The 19,925-nt window shown below is 40.7% G+C and overlaps 1 protein-coding gene across 2 annotated transcripts in view; it reads right to left on the reverse strand.

The window, feature by feature from the left end:
• Nucleotides 1-19,925, reverse strand: part of SHANK2 (SH3 and multiple ankyrin repeat domains 2) — a 734,882-nt gene that overhangs the window by 640,822 nt on the left and 74,135 nt on the right. The window contains exon 5 of one of the 2 annotated variants that reach the window (XM_038764460.1): nt 1,117-1,243. The exons of the other annotated variant lie outside the window; for it this stretch is intronic. The gene's annotated coding sequence lies outside the window, so the exon portion shown is untranslated. The remainder of the gene's footprint in view (nt 1-1,116; nt 1,244-19,925) is intronic. 2 annotated transcript variants of the gene reach the window in all.

Below are 19,925 nucleotides of genomic sequence, written 5' to 3' on the forward strand. Positions count from 1 at the left end.
TATTTTTAACTTTACTTTTCTCTCAACTCAAATACTCCAATCTGCCTAAGAAATTACTTCAGTGCATAATATAGTTCCAATAGTCAACTCAGTGGCTCATGAATTGTCTTGAATGTTATATTTGTATTAAAGGATATGACACATGCCTGGACTACATGACTACATCTCTGCCCCTGCTCTCTCTCCCTCCCTCCAGGCTCTTATCTCCTCCTGCCTTCAGGACATCTCCATCTGAATGTCTGCCCACCATCTAAAACTCAACATATTCCCCATATCAAATATGCTTAACTTTTTTTATTTCACTCAAATTAAACTACAAGTGAAAAGCCAGCTCTAAATCCCTTCACAAAGCAGTCCCTTTATACTAATTTAAAAACTTACTATTAATAACAATCAATGTTGTTTATTGAGTGTTTACTGTAGTAAGCACTTGGTAGACACATTTCCTGCTCACAACAAGCTTACAGTCTAGACTAGTACACTAATAGGTCCAACTAAGTAAAATAAAGGAGGAGAATGCACTTATTTTGGCATTAAACTATTTCTAATACAGACCTACTGACATCTGCACCAATTTCTAATAGAAATGAATATAGAAATGTGCCTATTAAATTGATTTGGAAATTAATTAACTTTCCCATTTGGTGAGAGGGGGAAAAACTCAAGGAACTAACAAGAAACACCGCAATACAGTCCCAGTGTATTTTCTTCTCCAAACACTGCAGAAGAAAACAGCGTGAGTGTTTTATGCATAAAAACATTTTCATCACAACTAAACATTTTAAAACAATAATTTATTTTGGTGAAGGATATCATACAGTTGTGATTTCATAAGTGGTCCTAAGTTTCAGTCATGGGATGTATTTTACATGACAATGGTAATCATTTAAGTAAACAGCTCAATCAAGGGCCTTTCAACAAGGGCTGCATTAAATGAAGTTGGGGCTCTGAGCTGGATTGACTAGTGGGGACCCCAGTGATGTTATTACTGGACCATCTGCACGAGTGGCTACAGAGATGCAGTGGAACTGTGGGTGGTCTCGGCAGCCAGGTCTGGAGAAGCAGGATAAGTTCAGGGGAAGAGAACAAAGGAGCAGGAATCAGAAGGACCCTCACCATGACTGAATGACTTTTCCTTATAAGCTTCTCCTCCCCTTCTCTCACTTCGCCCATGACTTGCTCTTCCAAAATCAAAGGTGGCTATGGGGTGGAGAGTCTTCCTCTTCCTGCAAGTCAGTGACACCTTGAAAGGGAAGAGTGTCACCAAAGTAAACACACACACACACACACACACACACACACACACACACACACACACACATAAAATGAATGCAAGTATTATCTCTTCACTGCTTAAATATCAAACCGGTATTTTCCCTATTAATAGTCAGTCCAATGACCTCTCCCCACCAAGGAATCAATAATATTGCTCCTGGACATGAAAAGCTGAGCAGGGGTGGGAAGGGGTGATTAGCCCCACCACGAGTGGGCTACCTGAGGAGGAGGAGGTGACTGAAGCAGTGAGAATTTTAAAGACACTCTTGGGAACATACAGGCTCCCCTCTGGTTCTGCCCCATTCCCTACAAATTAAAGGGCAGAGTCCCTTTAAGAGGCCAATAGGTTGTCTTATGGAGGCCATTTTGAGAAAGATACCATCTTCATAGTGCACCAAGTAGCAGCTATGTCATAAGGTCAACGTGGGATACAATTTTGGGGTTGGCTGAGGCCCCTGTAAACCCAAGGGCCTTGGTCTTTAATCCTTCGACCCCCTGCATTAATCCATCCCTAGTGACAAACATCTTAGTCAAAGAATCAAGGCTACATATGCATTCAAGAGCCCTCCCTCCCCACATCCGCCAAGCTAGCTCTCTTCCTCCCTTCAAGGCCCTACTGAGAGCTCACCTCCTCCAGGAGGCCTTCCCAGACTGAGCCCCCTCCTTCCTCTCCCCCCTCCCTCCCCCTCTCCATCCCCCCGCCTTACCTCCTTCCCCTCCCCACAGCACCTGTATATATGTATATATGTTTATACATATTTATTACTCTATTTTACTTGTACATATTCTATTTATTTTATTTTGTTAATATGTTTTGTTTTGTTCTCTGTCTCCCCCTTCTAGACTGTGAGCCCACTGTTGGGTAGGGACCGTCTCTATATGTTGCCAACGTGTACTTCCCAAGCGCTTAGTACAGTGGTCTGCACACAGTAAGCGCTCAATAAATACGATTGAATGAATGAATGAATGAACATTATGTGGATGGGATTACATGGTGTTTGTTTGAATTCCAGATTCCAGGATGCTTTGCCTATGTATACATTGAAAAGCAGTTCTGAAAATACTCTTGGTGTATTTTCACAACTCAGCAAACCTCAGGCAATCCAAGTTTTTGGCTGGGTTTTTTTTTTATTATGAGAAGCAGCGTGGCTCAGTGGAAAGAGCACGGGCTCTGGAGTCAGAGGACATAGGTTCAAATCCCAGCTCCACCAATTGTCAGCTGTGTGACTTTGGGCAAGTCACTTAACTTCCCTGGGCCTCAGTTACCTCATCTGTAAAATGGGGGTGAAGACTGTGATCCCCCCGTGGGACAACCTTATCACCTTGTAACCTCCCCAGTGCTTAGAACAGTGCTTTGCATATAGTAAGTGCTTAATAAATGCCATCATTATTATTATTATTATTGCCTGAATAAGGAAGAAAAGAGGAAGAAACAATAGCCTTGAATTCATCAGGGAAGAAAATAATCTCTGAATTTCTCATGTAGACCCCCAGATTGGCATAGGATGAGTAGATATCACAGGCTTCCATCATACTTAACAATTTTCATCACCCTATTTCCAAAAGAAATGTGCATACATAACACATACATGAACACATATCCTGAGTTCTTTCCACTAACCTGTTCCTGTTATTACAATGGATAATTCACTACAATCAGCTATTAGCTTTGAAGTTCAAAGCCTGGTTCATTAGTGAATCTTATCAATCAACAATATTTATTGAACACCTACTGAACTCAATACTTGGTAGGATAAAAGAGACATTTCCTGCCCTCCACAGGCTTACAATCCAGCAGAATAAACTAACAGACACAAGCCACCAACAAGTTGTTAGAGGAGGAGAAAAAAAAAACAAAAAAACACCAGTAGGTGGCTGATAGGAAGAAAAATGTACAAATAAAAATGTTATGGTCAGTCAAAATATATACCTAGTTTATATATGGTTATACATAAAAGGACCTGGGTTCTAATCCTGACGAGGCTGCTTGTCTGCTATGTGACCTTAGACAAGACATTTAACTTCTTTGTGCCTCAGATCCTTCATATGTAAAATGGGGATAAGACTGTGAGCCCCATGTGAGACATGAACTGTGTCCAACTTGATTAGCTTGTATCTGCCCCAGCACTTAGGGCAGTCCCTGGCACATAGTAAGTGCTTAACAAATATCGTGAAAAAAATATGTACATTGGAAGGGTGAACAACCAACTTCTAAAGGTAGCTGTTGGCTGGACACAACCCAGGAAAGTGGAACTTAACTGTGGAATCCCTTGGGTGGAGGTGGATTTTCAGGAGAGCTTTGTAAAATGGGGACAGTTTTAGTGCAGTGGATTTGAAAGGAAGGGGGATTTCCAGGCAGGACAATAGGCACAAGAACAAGGGAATGAAGGCAGGAGAGTTGAGAATGAGGCCCAACCAATAGGGTTTCTTTAGGAGAATAGAAATAATTTCCAGGGGAAAGGAACTCCTCTGAAAAAAAAAATCAACTGGTTCAAAATTAAATGGAATATATGGAGTAAAATACAGTATGCTGGGGACAGGAAAGAGAGATGGATAAAGGGTTATTCATAGTAAAAAGGTGAAGAGAATCAAAAAACAGACCATCTTAGTTTTATTATCTGACATGGGAACACACTAACAATGCCTTTTCATTCAAACCAGGTTAAAACAAAAGCTACACATAGTAAATGGACTCTTCTCACAAGATTCCAATAATTATTCTGGGGGACAATTAGATTCAGGTGGAAAGAAGACCAATAAATTTGTTTTTTTCAGGCAAGTTAGATGTATGTTAGGAGCAAGACTTCAGAACTCTAATTTAGGTTTCAATTCCAACAGGAGACAAACAGTGGGAAAGATTGGCCACATCTGATTAGGAGATGTTTAATTATTAACTCCTCAGAAACACAAGCAGAAAACACCTCCTCCAGAGCATAAGTGTGGAAAGATTATGAATGAGAGGATGATTTTGTTATCTTGCTTAGTCTGTCCACCTGCTACTAGGAATCCGGGTCGGAGCAAATAAGAACCTAAGACAGGAACACCAAAGAAACAGGGTGGTAGTTGTGTTACTGAACATTCATCTTTATAAATGCTTTGAGTCTAGCAATTCTTACTAATAAAAATGAACCGAACAGATAATGTGTTCAATGGAGCTGAGCTAAGTGACTGAAAAAACACCTGAGTGCTTTTGCATGTCTGCTCCTACCCCTATAAAGCCAGGGCAGGGTCAAGTGAAGGTTAGGTTGGGTAGTTTTCCCAGCTGACCAGTTTGGGGAGTAATTAATTGGACCATGGGGGGAAAAAAGCAATTAAAAGTCAAAACAGCCTGACTGCCACTGCACTCCATAAAGCTCAGTGATTTTAGTACATTTTCCCAAAAACAGAGGGCATTAAAGTCTGCTAATACATAAATATAGCAGCAATGATAGTGCACTAATTTCTGCCAGCAGGAGTATTTTCACTAGGCATTAGGGTTGGAACCCAAGAACAGAATTGGGAAATTTCTTTCAACAATATGAGCCTATCTGAATCCACAAAAAGCAGCATAGCCTAGTGAAAAGAGCACAGCCTGGGAGTCAGAGAACCTGGCTCTTATTCCAGTTTCACTAAGTGCCTGTGTGGTGACATTGGATAAGACCACTTCTCTGGGCCTTAATTTCATCATATGTAAGATGGAGATTAAATACCTGTTTTCCCTTCACCTTAGACTGTTCTCCCCATGTGGTACAGGGACTGAGTCCAACCTCATTATCTACCCAGTGCTTAGTACAGTGCTTGGCACACAGGAAGTGCTCAAGGACTACCATAATGATTATTATTATTATGTAGATTGTATAGTTCAGGATATTGGCTTTGGAACAAGTGTGCTGTCTTTAATAATAATTATAATAATAATTGTGGTATTTAATAATGATGGCATTTGTTAAGCGCTTAGAGTTTACTGTGTGCAGAGGACTGTACTAAGCACTTGGAAGAGTATGCTATAACACAGTTGGTAGACATGTTCGCTGCCCACACTAATAATCCCTGCAGCTCTTTTATACTTATCTTAAGTATTGTATTTCATCCTCCTATCTGCAACTGACACACCGGGAAAGATTGTGAGCTTCTTGAGGCCAGGAATAATGCATACTAATCATAATGTATTCTCATAAATGGTTAGTTCAGTGCTCTGCACATAATAGGCACTCAAAACATAATATTAATTGATAAATGGATAAATTAAACATTTTAATTGTTTAATTGTTGGATTCAGCAATGCTTTCCACAATAAAAGAATGAAAGTAACCTGAAAAGGCATCCCTCTTGGTTGAAAGAGGGTTACAGTAAGTCTCTCGCCTATGTATAAGAATGAACAACTAGTTCCCACGTATGCCAAGTGACAAACCAAAATATAACGAATGTCAGATTCATCGTTTTTAGCTACTAGATGTAAACGAAGTAGCGTGGCATATTGGATACAGCACAGATTTGGGAGTCAAAAGGTCATGGGTTCTAATCCCAGCTCCATCACTTGTCTGCTGTGTGACTTTGGGCAAGCCCTAGGTCCCTCATTTGTAAGTGGGGACCAAGACTGGGGCCCCATGTGGGACAGGGACTGTGTCCAACTTGATTTGCTTGTATTGACCTCAGTGTTTAATATGTTGCCTGGCACACAGTAAACTCTAAGTGCTTAACAAATGCCATCATTATTAACTACCACAATTACTATTATGATTATTATTAAAGACAGCACACTTGTTCCAGAGCCAATATCCTGAACTATACAAGTGTGGAAATAAAAAAAATTCTACATTCATTCACTCATTCAATTGCATTTATTGAGCACTTACTGTGTGCAGAGCACTGTACTAAGTGCTTGGAACAGAGAGAGACAATCCCTACCTAACAATGGGCTCACAGTCTAGATCACTAAAGTGATCAAAACATTCCAAAAAATCTCCCATGTATATAGAGATAAGAGATACATAGAAGAGGATCAGGTAGATCAAAAAGTTGAGGGTATCGAAAATCTAAAAATGTGCTGGCTTTCATGAGTTAAAAAGTTAAGAATAAATTACCTCAGTACACAAAGGAAAACTCCTGGCTAAATGTCCCACATACCTCCTAAAGCAAAGCAATTTAAGTAAATAACTGAATTCTTCCTCTGTTGCATAAAGAAAGGTACTTGATTCCTATGAACTTAGATGGAGCAGGGAGGAAAAGGCAAGAAACGTTCCAAACACTCAAAGCCTTGTTCGTTGCAGTCACTGAGCAATCACTAACAAAATGTTTCCTGATTAAACAGGAACCAGTCCTGATCCAGACCCCAGACTGCCCATGGCATACAATATTGCTTAGAACCTTTCAAATAAAGCTCTCTCTCATCTGCTCTTATATAAATTCAAAAATGCAACAAATATTATGCCAAGATTGAATGATAGTACAATGGTCAACTTTTGATTGTTCACTTTGGGGTTTATTTTACTTCCTTTTATTACCTTCCTCCTGACCAGATCATTCCTTATTATTTAACCATTTCAAAGGCAAGAGTTTCATATCAACCCTTCAGTTTTGTTTCTTATTAGGACTTGAATGACTGATCGATCAATCGACTAGTCAAACATTGAGAGGAAGAGGAAGCTGAAACTCTAGAGTAAAATGAAGGTTGGAGATTGTTGTGGATTTCATTTACTCAGGCTCTGCCCATCCTTCAATAACGTGAATAGAATTGACAGTAAAGAAATCAGTAGGTGCTACATAAATAGACAATCAATCAGTGGTATTTACTTAGTACATTTTGCGTGCAGACCACTATGCAAAGCACTTGGGAAAGTACAGCAGAGTTGGTAAATGAAATCCCCGCCCACAAGCTTGCAATTAAGATCGGAGCTATCAGTCTATAGATACCATTATGAATGGATTCACTAGACTAATGCAGCAAGCATATGGCTGGTAAATAGCATCCTCCTGCTCTCCCTGGAGAGGGGGACAGGAAGAAAACCAACCATGAGGAGAAAGGAAGAGGCCAGCTCCCCACACAGCTACTCTCTCAGTGGGCCTTAAGAATCCACTCAACTGCCCCTAAACCAACACACCCAAGTAACCACCACTGGCTAACTGCCACAGTTTTGACCACTGTCCTCCGCATCCCACCCGCTACCTCTCTCACACTGTCCAGCTGCCTTCACCACAACTCACACTGTAGTGTTTTGTTCTCTCCCTCCTTCTTCCCACCTCTCCTGCTCTCTCTCTGCCTGGACATCTCTTGTATTGCTACCTATCACCCTTCATTGCGAGGGGCTGTTTTCTAGACGTGTTTTTCTCGATTTGAATTATGAGGGAAGCATCTAGGTTTAGGGAAAAGGGCACGGGCCTCAGAGTTAGAGGGTCTGGGTTCTAATCCCAGCTCTGCCACCTGCCTGCTGTATGACTTTGGGGAAAGTCACTTCATGTTTCTGTGCCTGTTTCCTCATCTGTAAAATGGGCATTCGATACATGTTCTCCTTCCTATTTAGACTGTGAGGTCCATGTGGCATGGGGACTCTATCCAATCTGCATTCACTGCATCTACCCAGGGCTTAGTACAGTACCACAGTTATTTTTCTTAGAGGATGATGAAAGTGCTATATGCTGTAAAAGAGACCTTGTTTTTCCCTTTCAATTAATCCAAAAAATATTTCTCAATGCCAATAAACACTTTTCTGATTTTTGTGATTTAAAAAATAGAAAAAAATCAAATAGTAATCGTAGTTAAGGTATTTGTTAAGTGCTTACTATATGCCAGGCACTGTACTAAGTGCTGGGGTAGACGCAAGCAAAACAGGTTGAACACAGTCCCTGTCCCATGTGGGGTGCATAGTTTTAATCCTCATTTTACAGATGAGAACTGAGGCCCAGATGATTTGCCCAAGGTCACACAGCAGAGAAATCAGTGAATGTTAATATAGTGCCACTGGATGCTAAGGATGTGTTTGGCTTCATATCCCAGCCTGTTGTTGGGTAGGGACCGTATATGTTGCCAATTTGTACTTCCCAAGTGCTTAGTACAGTGCTCTGCAAACAGTAAGTGCTTAATAAATATGATTGAATTAATGAATGAATTAGTCCTCCTGTCTTTTTAATCTATGACATGGCCTCTGGTGGTTTTGAAACCCAAACCACATTATCCACTTATCTATCTACATTAGCTAACCCTTTAAGCAACTGATAATCACCCCATTTTCAGCCTCCACAGCCCGTATGTGCACATTCTTCATTTAATTTGTCTCTCCCTCTAGACCATAAGCACCTGTGGGCAGGGAAAGTGTCTACCAACTCAGCTGTATTGTACACTCCCAAACCATTAGTATAGTGCTCTGCAAGCAGTAAGCACCCCATAAAAATCACTGATTGATTGATCGATCTACTTCTGCCAAGTTTCCTTTCTTCTTCACTAAACTTACTAAAGATGCTTTACCAAGGAAATCTTTAAGTAGACTTCATAAAGTTCAGCTGCATGGCCTAATGGAAAAAACCCAGGCCTGGGAATCTGAGGACCTGAGTTCCAATCCTAGCTCTTCCATGTACTTGCTGTGTCCCCCTGGGCCAGTCATTTAACTTTTCTATGGCTCAGTTTCCTCATGTATAAAATGGGGTCTCAGTAGCTGCTAACTTCAGAACCCTCGTAAAAATTACATTTCTTAGAAGAGGTCTTCCCTTACTAAGCCCTCATTGCCCTACCAGCCCTCCCTCGGTGTCACCTATGCAATTGGCTGTGTACCCTGTAAGCACTTTGATACTCACAGCATTTCTGTATATACCTTTACATTCTGTTTCCCCTGTCTGCTATTTATTCTCATGGCTTTCTCCCCTGTGGACTGTGAGCACCTTGTGGGCAGGGACAGTGTCTAGCAACTCCATTGCAATGTGTTCTCCCATACGCTTAGTACGGTGCTCTGCACACAGTAAGCACTCAAATACCATTGATGGATCCTACAAGCAGAGATAAAACACAAAATGTTTGGAAAATATTCCCTCAAAAAGATGCCATTTGACATTATCATATGTTTTTCTAAACTTTATACTTGAAGTTATCATCAGGGATTCCTCTTAAAAAAACAGATCATTAATGGCCCCAAGCTCCTTTAGAGTGAAGCAGGGATAGTTCTGACAATTAAGGGAACTTGCCCACCTTCCCTGAACAAGTAGTCTGTGGCAGAATAAAAACCATAGAGCCTCTGTGAGCAGCACCTCTGGCCCCAGAGATCATATAGCCAAGACGGTTGGCTAGATCTGAGGTGTTCCTCCTTTTTCTCTTTTTATAAATTTTGATACCACTGCTTTTATAATCTGTTAAAGGGGTTCTAAAGATTTTCCTCCCTACTGCTATCTGAATTGAATATGTTTTGTTTACTCAAGAGGGTACAGTATTTTTGGTAATTGCTCTTTTAACCTAAGAAAGAAAATGTTCATTATATTTTTCTCTCCATCACTCTGCCATTTGTCTAAAGAACCTTTTAAAGAAGGCTTTTTTTTTTGCTCAGCTCCTCTTGCATGCCTTTATAGTAAGGGTCATTATTCTTACAGCTACGGGGCTCCCAAATATAGTATTAATATTAAACAAAAAATAAATCCTTTTTATCCTCTTTTATTATGTGGCATTACACACTGCTACTTGACCTTATTTAAATACCGTACGTGAAGACTTTGTTGTACTTGATACTGTAGCTTTTAAAATGCATTGCAAGTTACACTTGAAATACAAAAAAAATCAATGCTATTGTTATTTTTCAGCTGATTTAAGTACAAGTTTTATATGGTGCTTACAATTTTAGTGAAGACAAGAAATACGCAGAATTGGAAGCTGAATGAAAAGAGGAAAATAAAAAAAAATTCAGGTTGAAGCTTCTGACAGCACCGTTCAAATTGGCAGAGGGCAATTCATTCAGCAGATAATTACAGAACTCCCCCCACTTAATTCTGGATGTGAGACTCAACCATACGAGTTAGTCACAAGCCTGAATCAAAGGGCTTAAATCAGGATAATGCCTAGTAGAAAAAGCACAAGACTGGGAGTCAGAAGACCTGGGTTCTAATTCTGGCTCTTCCACTTTACTGCTGGGTGACTTTGGTAAGTCACTTTACTTCTCTGTGCCTCAGTTTCCTCAGCTGTAAAATGGAGATTAAATACCTGTTATCCCTCTTCCTCACACTTTGAGGAACAGGGACTGAGTCCAACCTGATCATTTGTATCTACCCCAGCACTTAGTATAATGCTTGATAGAAAGTAAGCACTTAAATACCACACACATTATTAGGGAGAAATTATACCTCTACAGTCACCTTGACCTCATTTCTTGGGTTGGTTTAACTGATAAAACTCATTTGGTTTGTCAGGGACTATGTATTCTACTTTTATTCTATTTACCAAAATATCAGGTACCAGCATTCTTCCTAAAATTTAATACAAGTGTCTCATGATTCCATAATGAGGTGTTAAATGGAAACACAGATGCATCATGAACAGCAACATTGTGACTTGTGTTTTCCCACTGACTTACAAACAATTTGTAAGGTGCCCTTCGAGAAGCAGTCCTGATGATAACTAGACCCTAGAGGTAAGTGAAAATTACACACAATCTCTCCCCACTGGCCCTTTTCCCCAGGCCCTGGTTTATGGATGTCATGTTCCCTTGTACTTGGAACTAGGTCCCCTCCTTCTCTATCTCCCTATCCCCTCTCTTCAGGGTTTTATTTTTTTTTCCCCAAACTTTACCACCCTTTCCCTCCCCACCACCAATCCCCAGCCCCATCTGAACCCAGAAAGAGTTAGGGGGACAAGGGAAGGGGCAGAAGCAGCACTAATGGTTGTCATAAGCCCCACCCCAGCTTGTCACTGTCTCCCTGCCTACAGCTGGGAAGAAGCAGTTGGGCTCCAAGTGGGAACTGGATTCTGGGGATGGGGGCCAGTAGACCCCTGCTGAACCAGATGTACTAGGGAATAGTGTTACTCCCAATTGCCTCTCAACAGACTGCACAATAGCTGCTAACTTCATAATCCTCATAAAAATCACATTTCTTAGAGGAGGTCTTCCCTTATTAAGCCCTCATTTCCCTACCTGCCCTCCTTCAGTGTCACTTATGCACTTGGCTATGTACTTGACCTTACTTGATTACTTGACCTTAAATACCATGTGTATGAAGACTTTGGTGTATTTAATACTGCAGCTTTTAAAATGCATTGCAAATTACAACTTGAAATATAAAAAAAACAAAGCTATTGTTATTTTTCAGTTGATTTAAATACAAGTTAAGTTTTACAAGGTTGCTTACAATTTTAATTGAGAAGAAATATGCAGAATGGGAAGCTGAATGAAAAAATGACATTTAAAATTTAAATTTAAAATTTAAAAAATTCAGGTTGAAGCTTCTGACAGTACCGTTCAAACCAGCAGCGGCAACATGAACCAAGGCTGGTGCCATTGGGGCAGCAAAGGGAAAATTGGAGACCAGTGGGAGGGTTGCCTGTGGGGGTTTCTCACATTACTTAAGAATACAACAGCACGGGGAGCAACTCCTTGCTATTCGGTCTGGCCCAGCTCTAGCTTTCTCTGTCCCCTCTCCATGGGCAACTCACTCCCTCCCTTACTGCCAAACAGAACCTGCCCACTTATGATCCTGCTGGGCCACATGGGTTGGAGCTTCGAATCATGGATTGGAAATCAATGGTATTTATTGAGCTCTTTACTAAGCACAGTGCACTGTACTAAGGGCTTGTCAACACAACAGAGTTGGTAGACACATTTCCTGTCCATAATGAGCTTGCAGTCTATAGGGGGAGTGGAAATATAGAGCCCACTCTTCTAGCCTGTGAGCCCACTCTTCTAGACTGTGAGTCCACTCTTCTAGACTGTGAGCCCACTCTTCTAGACTGTGAGCCCACTGTTGGGTAGGGACCGTCTCTATATGTTGCCAACTTGTACTTCCCAAGCTCTTAATACAGTGCAGTGCTCTGCACACAGTAATCGCTCAATAAATACGATTGAATGAATGAATGAAATAGGGGTATTGTCTTCCCCTCAGCAACAGGACATAATGTAGGGCTTGTGGCATCCGTTAGTGCATTACACAGCTCTGGATTATCAGTAGTGTGGTTAATTTGGAATCAGAGGTATGCCTGTAGTTGCTTTCTTGCAAGCCCCCAAAATGGGAAAAAAAAGGTTCCATCAACAACTGTCTCAGTGGTTAATAAAGGATTCAGAAGAGCATGATTAAAAAAATTGAAACAGTATAACTTCTGAGACAGAGTGAAATTCAAGAAGGCCAGTAAAACGAAAATCCTCCTTAAAGCTTGTTTCAAATGGGTTTCGTGATCTGACACTTTTCTGGTTTATTAGCATTGCCTTGGGAACCCATCTGCATTAGCTTAAAGTTCAATTTCCAGTAAACAATGTTATGGCAATGGTGCAATGCTAATGAGATGCTGATAACACTGGTGCCAAGAGATTCTTTGATCTGCTTGAAACAAATTTTTAAATCGAGTATTCTTGCAAGACATTGTGTTACAACTGATTCATGGCCATGACACGGTATTTGTTTCCCTCTTGTGCTCTATCCAAATCATGCTCTAAAATTCCATGTTCTGGCATGAATGCCCGAACAGAATTTTGCACAAAGCATGTGCTCAATAAATAGTGGTGACAGTAATTAGACTGATGGGAAATATAAGGATCCATGATTCGGAAGCCTATTCCAGTTTCCTGGATCTGCCAGGGTTTCAAACTGCCCCTTGAACTCAAATACAAGACATACAAACTTTGTTTTCTCAACTGTTGTCTCTTATTGATGGCACCTCACAAAACCTGCCCACATTTTCAGCTGGAGAATTTATTAAGTGCCTGCTATAAACAAAGTTGTAGAGTAAGCACCCAAGGAATTCACAGAAGGAAGGAATAAGAAATCCTCACAAGTTTACAGGAGATATGAGGAAACATAAAATGAGACAGTAGCAGTCACTAGTTAATAGGGTTTTCAATTAGAAAACAGTGCCTGGACATAACTAAAACTATTGAATATATATGTTAATATTCACTTGAATGCTCAGGTAGGGTAAGCATGGTCATCAGAGGGGTTAATCAGGGCTAGTCTCAGACTCAAACCTGAAACAGCACACTCATTACTAATTAATATCCTGAATATTTTAAAAGGCTGTATGGCTAAGGAGAGATCATATGAAATGAATGTTTCTACCCACCAGGTCACAATGCGCTCAAAGTGTACCCGACACTAGCAGATATTTCTAGGGAAGAAAGTTACATCCTCTTTGCCCTCTGTTCCCCAAATCAATATCCCAGGTTAGCATTCTCCTTGCAAATTAGAACATTAACAATGAATGTTTTAATTTTAGAATACCATCAATATCGTAACTACTTATGAAAATTAATCACATACTATGAAGTACTGAGGATGAAGGTAATAGTACCATAATATTTGGAAAGAATAAAAGGTTTATTTTTAGACAAACTACAGGGAAAATTTCCAGTGCTTTTTTTTTCTTTTTTGTTCTACACTTAAAAGTGCTTCAGGCCTTAGTGATGAGGTGGGTCTTGAAGAGCTATAGCCTCAAGTTAGGTGGTAACTTCAATCTGGCTCTAGAGGAAACAAGCTTATGCTAACGTTATCTCTGTGTGTGGCCTAGGGATGGTACAAATTGTATCAATTTAGTGTTTTAGAGAATATGTCTGACGTAAATTGTATCCTCTTAGTGTTTTAGAGAATATGCCTGTTTCTAATCAGGACAAAGTGTGGATCATGGTTTCCATTACAATGGAAGATTAACAATTTATAAATCATTTTAATTCTCCTAAACCATGAAAATCAGTGATTTCTGTCTTCTTCCTGAGCTACAACATTTCATCTACCTCTTGAAGATCTCTACATCGAACACATATCTTAGAAAATATCTTATAATTTCCTATGAGATAATAATGCTCTACTCACTTTCCAATCAAGAGTTGCCAAGCAAGCCAGAACTCAATTTAATAACGACATTTATTTTAATTTCTGCCAGTGCACCTAAGATGAGGATCTCAGGACACTTTATAAAAAAACCACTTCCTGATATGAAATAGATCAATATACTTTTATCCCTGCAGTCCTGATGGAGACAAAAACACCACCACAGCTAGGCGACAAACTGTGGTCACAGTGAAGTTAAATTCCATCTATAAAAACACATCACTCCCCTCACACCTCCTATTCATGCACAACAGGATTCTAAAATGTAAACACTGATTTTGGCAGCATTATAAGAGCAAGGGGTTACAAATTCCAAAAGATGTTCACTATCTTCAGATGTTCATTTTCCAGTAACCAAAACCACTGCCTACTGTGCCACCAGAGGATTTTGATCCCAGCCTGACTGGCTCCATTTTTTTTAAACCACATTTCTTAAGTACTTACTGTGTGCCAGGCACTGTATTAAGTGCTGGGTTAGATACAAGCTAATCAAGTTGGACACAATTCCTGTCCCACATTGGGCTCACAATCCTAATCCCCACTTTAAAGATGAGGTAACAGGCACAGAGAAGTTGGCTTGTCCAAGGTCACATAGCAGACAACTGGCAGAGCTGGGATTAGAACCCAGGCCCTCTGAATCCCAGGTCTGTGCTCTTTCCCCTAGGCCACACTGCTACTAGAACATTTTTTTAAACCTTATTTTTTATTTATCCCTGTCTTCATTTTGTGTGTGTGCATGTGTGTGTGTATTCTTTTTGTTTCATCTTTCCTCTTGTGCCTGTTACCAGTCCCCTTTCCCCTTTCATTCTTAGATTGTGAGCCCCTAAAGGGCCAAGGACTTTGTCAAATCTCTCACTATAGTTTCTTTCCCAGTGATTAGTAGAGTGGTACAAATTGTGTGCCTTAGAAATACTACTACTATTACTACTGTGATGATGGGGCTCATTATATCTAATGATAACCAAATGTCAAAGAGAGCACAATTAATTTTATGACCCTTCAGTTTCATGATAATGCCATAATGGAGATTCTCCTTGAGGGCAGACAGGAGTCCTATTCCTCCACTCCTGGTGACATTATCTTTTTAGGTCCAGAGCAAAAGAAGCTGCCTCTACCACCTCTTAACAGGACCCGAGACCCAGAAGATGAGTTTGGCCAGAAGAACCCAGTTTCAGCCCCTATCCCAGAGAAGTCTTCCCTTCTCTTCAAGGTTGAGCTTAATGGAATTTCACTTTCTTATCCAATTAATCCAGAAAGGGCTCATTACCAATTAATGAGATTTACCTGTTCATTCATTCATTCAATTGTATTTATTGAGTGCTTACAGACTAAGCACTTGGAAAGTACAATTCGGCAACACAGGGACAGTCCCTACCCAGCAACGGGCTCACAGTCTAGAAGGGGGAGACAGACAGCAAAACAAAACAAGTAGACAGGTGTCAATACCATAAGAATAAATAGAATTACAGCTATATACACATCATTAATAAAATAGAGTAATAAATATGTACAAATATACACAAGTGCTGTGGGGAGGGGAAGAGGGTAGGGCAGAGGGAGGGAGGGGGGTGATGGGAAGGGGAGGAGGAAGAGAGGAAAAGGGGGGGTTCAGTCTGGGAAGGCTTCCTGGAGACAGTGAGCTCTCAGTAGGGCTTTGAAGGGAGGAAGAGAGCTAGCTTGGTGGTTGTGTGGAGAGAGGACATTCCAGGACAGAGGTAGGACGTGGGCCAGGGATTGACAGTGGGACAGGCGAGAATGAGGCACAGCAAGGAGGTTAGTGGCAGAGGAGCGGACTTTGCAGGCTGGACTGGAGAAGGAGAGAAGGGAGGTGAGGTAGAAGGGGGCAAGGTGATGGAGAGCTTTGAAGTTGAGAGTGAGGAGTTTTTGCTTGATTCGAAGGTTGATAGGCAGCCACTGGAGATTTTTGAGGAGGGGAATGACATTCCCAGAGCATTTCTGTAGAAAGATAATCCAGGCAGCAGAGTGAAGTATAGTCTGAAGCGGGGAGAGACAGGAGGATGGGAGATCAGAAAGGAGGCCGATGCAGTAATCCAGCCGGGATAGGATGAGAGATTGAACCTGCATGGTAGCAGTTTGGATGGAGAGGAAAGGGCAGATCTTGGAGACATTGTGGAGGTGAGACCGGCAGGTTTTGGTGACAGATTGGATGTGTGGGGTGAATGAGTTGTTCTTTTGCTATTGGTTTCAGCCATCCTTGCATCATAAGTTACCAATATCATAATCAATTCCTCTTACTGTCCTTTCTTCAAATGTACACATTAACCAAGCCTCCTCTCTCTTACTGGTCAATCATAGCTCTGGACACAGTAAGCAATCAATAAATACGATTGAACGAGTGTATAAAGCCTTATAAAAGGAGCCGAAATTTATAGGGAGTCCCTCAACAAGAAAGGTACTGTTCATGGATTCCTTATCATATTGTCACCTCATGAGGGAGTCTCCCATCAGGAATACGACAGATAAGCATTAACCCTTATACTTCATTCAGCACCGTGAACCTGTCCAGAAGAATTGCTTCTGGTGCTAGTGACCCGCAGTGCACCACTCACACTCTCTTGTCCCTGTCCATCATGTTCCCAACAGGGCACAAAGTGCAACACGTCAGTAGGTGCAGAGAGGTGCACCACACTGAAAAATGTGTGGGGAGGCTTTGCCCATTTTAGCAAGCTACAGGCTCCTGCAGGCTTTAGCAGGACTAAAATTTAGGGCTCCTCCTACTCCTTATCATCATCATCATCATCATCAATCGTATTTATTGAGCTCTTACTGTGTGCAGAGCACTGTACTAAGCACTTGGGAAGTACAAGCTGGAAACATATAGAGACAGTCCCTACCCAACAATGGGCTCACAGTCTAGAAAGGGGAGACAGAGAACAAAACCAAACATAGTAACAAAATAAAATAAATAGAATAGATAGGTACAAGTAAAATAAATAGAGTAATAAATATGTACAAACATATATACATATATACAGGTGCTTTGGGGAAGGGAAAGAGGTAAGATGAGGGGGATGGAGAGGGGGACGAGGGGGAGAGGAAGGAAGGGTCTCAGTCTGGGAAGGCCTCCTGGAGGAGATGAGCTCTCAGTAGGGCCTTGAAGGGAGGAAGAGAGCTAGCTTGGCGGATGGGAAAAGGGAGGGCATTCCAGGCCCAGGGGAGGATGTGGGCCGGGGGTCCACGGCGGTGAAGCAGCATGGCATAGTGGATAGAGCACAGGACTTGGAGTCGGAAGGTCATGGGTTCTAATCCCAGCTCTGCCACTTGTCAGCTGTATGAACTTGGGCAAGTCACTTCACTTCTCTATATCTCAGTTACCTCTTCTGTAAAATGGGGATTGAGACTGTGAGCCCTACTGTGTCCAATTCAATTTGCTTGTATCTACCCCAGTGCTTAGAACAGTGCCTGGCATGTAGTAAGTGCTTAACAGATGCTATAATTTTTATTATCAATGGTATTTATTAAACACTGTAAAAGCATTTAGGAGAGTATAGTATAACAGGAGTAGGTAGACATGTTCCCTGCCCATAATGAGCTTTTTACAGTCTGTGGGAGGGGTGGGGAGAAAGGTAAGGAGACAGACATTAATATAAATAATTTATAATTTATAATTGCGCTCCTTAGATTGGTCCACCAGCAAGGCTGCATGTCATGAAATACTTTTATTATGGCATCCTCTCATTTGCTTCAACACAAACCAAACACTACAACAAACATTAAAATGTGGTTTGCTCAATACAAAATTATCTCGAGTCAAAAATAAACAAAAAAAAAGAATCGCAATAATCACTCATCTGCGCTAGACATTTGAATAACCAGGGCTTCTGAGGGAAAAATAAAAATGTTAATTCTGTCAAATGGTGAACCTCTTTTCTGGTTAGATGAAAATCTGACTGTATGCATGTGCATCTCGGCCTGGAATGACAACACATTTGACCCAAATTGTACTTTCTTCCACGGGGCACGCTGGGTATCTTTTATGGAAATTTGGACTTTTAGTCAGTCCTTCAAAATGACATTTAAAAATAAATATTTTAAACAGGAAAATGAAGTGAGGCAAACGCTCAGTTCTTCTATAGCACAAGGGTTGCATTCTTGCAAAAATCAAATGTGAAGGATAAACAAGAGCTGCAACATCAACATGCTCCAATTCTTTTTTTAATTTTATTTGCTAAGAGCTTACTATAATAATAATAACGGCATTTATTAAGCACTTACTATGTTTAAAGCACTGTTCTAAGTACTGGGGAGGTTACAAGGTAATCAAGGTGTCCCACTGGGGACTCACAGTCTTAATCCCCATTTTACAGATGAGGTAACTGAGGCACAGAGAAGTGAAGTGACTTGCCCAAAGTCACACAGCTGATAATTGGTGGAGCCGGAATTTGAACCCATGACCCCTGACTCCAAAGCCTGTGATCTTTCCACTAAGCCATGCTGCTTCTCTACTATGTGCCAGACACTGAACTAAATGCTGCGGTAGATACAAACTAAGCGGGTTGGACATAACCCATGTTCCATCTTCCCTTATCATTTGAAAGCAAGTGGTATGGCAGAAATGAGTGTATATAGTAACTACTTTTACTACAGTCCTGCTTTCATAAGCTACCCTTGCATCCAGCTGCCTTCCTTTAGCAGCAAAAAGGGGAAGGGGAGAGAGCAGAAAGAGGAAGAAGGGAAGGGGAAAAGAGCATTCAAGTGGAGAAAGAGAAAAACAGATTTTACAGATATCCCAACCACATTTCCTAACCTGTGTTTCAGTTCTTCATTTGTTAATTTCCTTTGTTGCTTCAAGCATCTCTAGATTTTATATCTCCCTTTTGTTCAAAATGGAAAAGATTTGCTGTTATATTTCAGGTGTTGAGGTAATTATGTAAAATAGCAGCTTATTTCTAAAATACACTGATAAACTTTCATATATTAACTCAACAAGAATGTTTTGGTTTTTTCCTCCTAGCATATGGGCCAGCTAGTGTTTTCATCTGTGGGATTTGATTCAATTAAATTTGACCTAAATTGTCTACAGTATGTTCACTCAAATTCTTAATTTCTTTCATTATTTTGCTTTAGACTTACATTAAATGCAGCTCCGAATCCAACATCAATTCTCTTCTATTTAGAATAGGTTAATAGAGACCTAAATTCAGCTTAAATGGGGTATCATGAAAGTACAGTTATTTCAAAAGAACAGCGATCTATTCAGGTTCAATTCTAGTGATGAACTAGGTGTTTTCTCTAGCCCCGCACTGACTATCCTTACTCATTTCTCTCCTTCCTGTTCTGGAAAGTCCCTTTTTTCAAGACTTTTGTTTCAAACTTTAAAGTTTTTTTTAAAGTATACATTTATAAGGTTTTGGACCTAGAGCTCAGAGCCAAGGGCAATCTGTTCTGTTCTAAATTCTAGTTCAAAGCAATTCTACTTAGTTGACTGTAGTTTAATTCTGTACTTCAGGGGGGTGCGACCCCAAAAGGGAGTGTGCTGTCCTTCAGGTTTGAAAATGATGCTGTTGACAGTGAGAGTTATCCAAGTATGCGAGTTCAGTTGAAAAGACTGATGGATGACCGACAGTACCTTTCCCATATGGAGATAATTCTTTGCTTTTGTTGCTACATTTGCAGTTTCTTTATTTTCAGTAACCTTTTTCAATATG

This window comes from Tachyglossus aculeatus, chromosome 22, assembly GCF_015852505.1.
Source record: "Tachyglossus aculeatus isolate mTacAcu1 chromosome 22, mTacAcu1.pri, whole genome shotgun sequence".
NCBI lineage: Eukaryota > Metazoa > Chordata > Mammalia > Monotremata > Tachyglossidae > Tachyglossus > Tachyglossus aculeatus.